Source organism: Bison bison, unplaced genomic scaffold (genome assembly GCF_000754665.1).
Source record: "Bison bison bison isolate TAMUID 2011002044 unplaced genomic scaffold, Bison_UMD1.0 scf7180017845482, whole genome shotgun sequence".
Taxonomy (NCBI): Eukaryota; Metazoa; Chordata; class Mammalia; order Artiodactyla; family Bovidae; genus Bison; species Bison bison.
Genome location: NW_011476055.1, coordinates 4109 through 7811, shown reverse-complemented (window position 1 = coordinate 7811; position 3703 = coordinate 4109).

Below are 3703 nucleotides of genomic sequence, written 5' to 3'. Positions count from 1 at the left end.
TGAATGCAGAGTTCCAAAGAATAGCAAGGAGAGATAAGAAAGCCTTCCTCAGTGATCAGTGCAAAGAAACAGAGGAAAACTATAGAATAGGAAAGACTAGAGATCTCTTCAAGAAAATTAGAGATATGAAGGGAACATTTCATGCAAAGATGGGCAAAATAAAAGACAAATGCTATGGACCTAACAGGAGCAGAATTATTAAGAAGAGGTAGCAAGAATACACATAAGAACTATACAAAAAGGATCTTAATGACCCAGGTAACCATGATGGTGTACTCACTCACCTAGAGCCAGATATCCTGTAGTGCCAAATCAAGTGGGTCTTAGAAAGCATCACTACCAACAAAGTTAGTGGAGGTGATGGAATTCCAACTGAGCTGTTTCAAATCTGAAAAGATGATGCTGTTAAAGTGCCACACTCAATATGCCAGCAAATTTGAAAAACACAGCAGTGGCCACAGGACTGGAAAAGGTCAGTCTTAACTCCAGTCCCAAAGAAGGGCAATGCCAAAGAATGCTCAAACTACCACACCATTGCAATCATTTCACATGCTAGCAAGGTAATGCTCAAAATTCTCCAGGCCAGGCTTCAATAGTACGTGAACTGATAACTTCCACATATTCAAGCTGGATTTAGAAAAGACAAAGGAACCAGAGATCAAATTGCCAACATTTGCTGTATCATAGAAAAACCAAGAGAATTTCAGAAAAACTTCTGCTTCATCAACTAGGCTAAAGCCTTTGACAGTGTAGATCACAACAAACTGTGGAAAATATTCAAGAGATGGGAAAACCAGACCACCTATTCTGCCTCCTGCAAGACCTGTATGCAGGTCAAGAAGCAGCAGTGAGAACCAGACATGGAACAACAGACTGCTTCCAAATTAGGAAAGGAGTATGTCAAGGCTGTATATTGTCACCCTGTTTATTTAACTTCCATGCAGAATACATCATGCAGCCATGAAATTAAAAGATGCTTGCTTCTTGGAAGAATAGTTACGACAAACCTAGACAGCATATTAAAAACCAGAGATATCACTTTGCCAACAAAGGTCCATCTAGTCAAATTTCCAAGTCATTTATGGATGTGAGAGTTGGACTATAAATTATAGAAAGCTGAGGGCCGAAGAATCGATGCTTTTGAACAGTGGTGTTGGAGAAGACTCTTGAGTCTTTTGGACTGCAAGGAGATTCAACCAGTTCATCCTAAAGGAAATCAGTCCTGAATATTCATTGGAAGGACTGATGCTGAAGCTGAAGCTCCAATACTTTGGCCACCTGATGCAAAGAACTGTTGCTGGGAAAGATTGAAGGCAGGAGGAGAAGGGGATGGCAAAGGATGAGATGGCTGAATTGCATCACTGATTCGATGGACATGAATTTGAGCAAGCTCTGGGAGTTGATGGACAGGGAAACCTGGTGTGTTGCAGTTCATGGGGTCGCAAAGAGTCGGACATAACTGAGCGACTGAAGTGAACTGAAAATACATCATACAAAATGCTGGGTTGGGTGAAGCACAAACTAAAAGCAGGATTGCCAGGAGAAATATCAATAACCTCAGATATGCAGATGACACCACCCTTATGGCAGAAAGTGAGGAAGAACTAAAGAGCCTCTTGATGAAACTGAAAGAGGAGAGTGAATAAGTTGTCTTAAAGCTCAACATTCAGAAAACAAAGATCATGGCATCCAGTCCCATCACTGCATGGCAACTAGATGGGGAAACAGTGGAAACAGTGACAGACTTTATTTTCTTGGGCTCCAAAATCACTGCAGGTGGTGACTGTAGCCATGAAATTAAAAGACGCTTACTCCTTGGAAGAAAAACTATGATGGGGAGGGAAGAGGAAGGAGGGTTCAGGATGGGGAACACAGGTATACCTGTGGCGGATTCATTTCGATATTTGGCAAAACTAATACAATATTGTAAAGTTTAAAAATAAAATTAAAAAAAAGAAAAAGAAAGAAAAACTATGACCAACCTGGACAGCATGTTTAAAAGCAGAGACGTTACTGTCAACAAAGGTCCATCTAGTCAAAGCTATGGTTTTTCCAGTAGTCATGTATGGATGTTAGAGTTAGACCATAAAGAAAGCTGAGCACTGAAGAATTGATACTTTTGCACTGTGGTGTTGGAAGACTCTTGAGAGTCCCTTGGACTGCAAGGAGATCAAACCAGTCCATCCTAAAGGAAATCAATCCTGAATATTCATTAGAAGGATACTCCAATACTTTGGCCACCTGATGCAAAGAGCCGACTCATTGGAAAAAACCTTGATGCTGGGAAAGGCTGAAGGCGGGAGGAGAAGGAGACGACAGAGGTTGAAATGTTTGGATGGCATCACTGAGTCAATGGACATGGGTCTGAGCAAGTTCCGGGAGATGGAGATGGACAGGGAAGGCTTCATGCTGCGGTCCATGGGGTGGCAGAATCAGACATGGCTGAGCAACTGAACAACCACCACCACAACCTCTTTCTCCCATACTCCTTATCAAATCTGGTCAGCAAATCCTGAATATTGAAGACTTCAAAATATCCGAAACTGACCCCTTCTCACCACCTCCACTGTTACCACTCTGATCCATTTCTCTTGCCTAGATTTTGCAGTAACCTCAAAGCCAATATTCTGTTTCTGCAACTGTGCCCCAACAGAAGCTGATGACTAACATGATTTCTTGAGCTTGTCTTGCAAAGCAACAAATAGGGGAACAGCTTGTTAAAACCCCCCCTACTTATAAATTGCCTTCACTGATTAAGCTCGCTTTAATTATTGTTTTCTTTCTTTTTTTCTCCTCTTAACTGCGTATCTTCCCAGCTTTATGTAGCCCAGTTTTATTATAGGAACTTGGAGTTGGCTCATGTCTGATGAGAGCTGACTAAGACTAATTAGACCATCAGCCTTAAAACTGAGACCACTCAGGTGTCCAATGAATGGACTTTTGATGTCAGAGGGCCAGGAAACTCCCCCTCAGATCATACTAAGCACCTCCATTTTTAAATACGCAGAAGCACTGTAACTGTGCAGATATACATCTGCACAAAACTGATTACCTCACCTTTTCCCCAACCTTTAATCTTCTTTCCCCACACCTGAGACCATCCTGCTTCTCTCATAATACTCTACTACCCTTGCCTTCAAATAGGCAGATCTGAAACTCATCCTCCTAATCTCTGTGTCCTCAATTGGCTTCCTTGTGAATATATGTTTTCTCTGTTGCAAACCTCTGCATCTCAGTGTTTAGCTTGCTGCCCATTGGGGAGATGGACCTTATTCAGTAACATTTCTATGCGTATCTCACTTACGTCTGTTCTTGAAAAGGAGCTAGAACTTTTTGAAAGCTAAAACTTATTGCTCAGTCATGTCTGACTCTACAACCCCACAGACTGTAGCCCACCGGGCTCCTCTGTTCATGGAATTTTTTAGGCAAGAGTACTGGAGTGGGTAGCCATTCCCTTCTCCAGGGGATCTTTCCAACCCAGGGATCGAACTCGGGTCTCCCATATTGCAGGCAGATTGTTTACCATCTAAGCCAAAATTGAAATGAAATTTTACTTCTCTGCTCAAAATGCTTTAATGGTTCCTATATTAGAGTAAAAATTAGTCCTAAAAATGACATAAAATATCTTTTGCAACCATGTCATCTGTTAACTCACTGATCACACCTCCTACACTCTCTCTTACTTTTGCTGCCCTAAACTCCC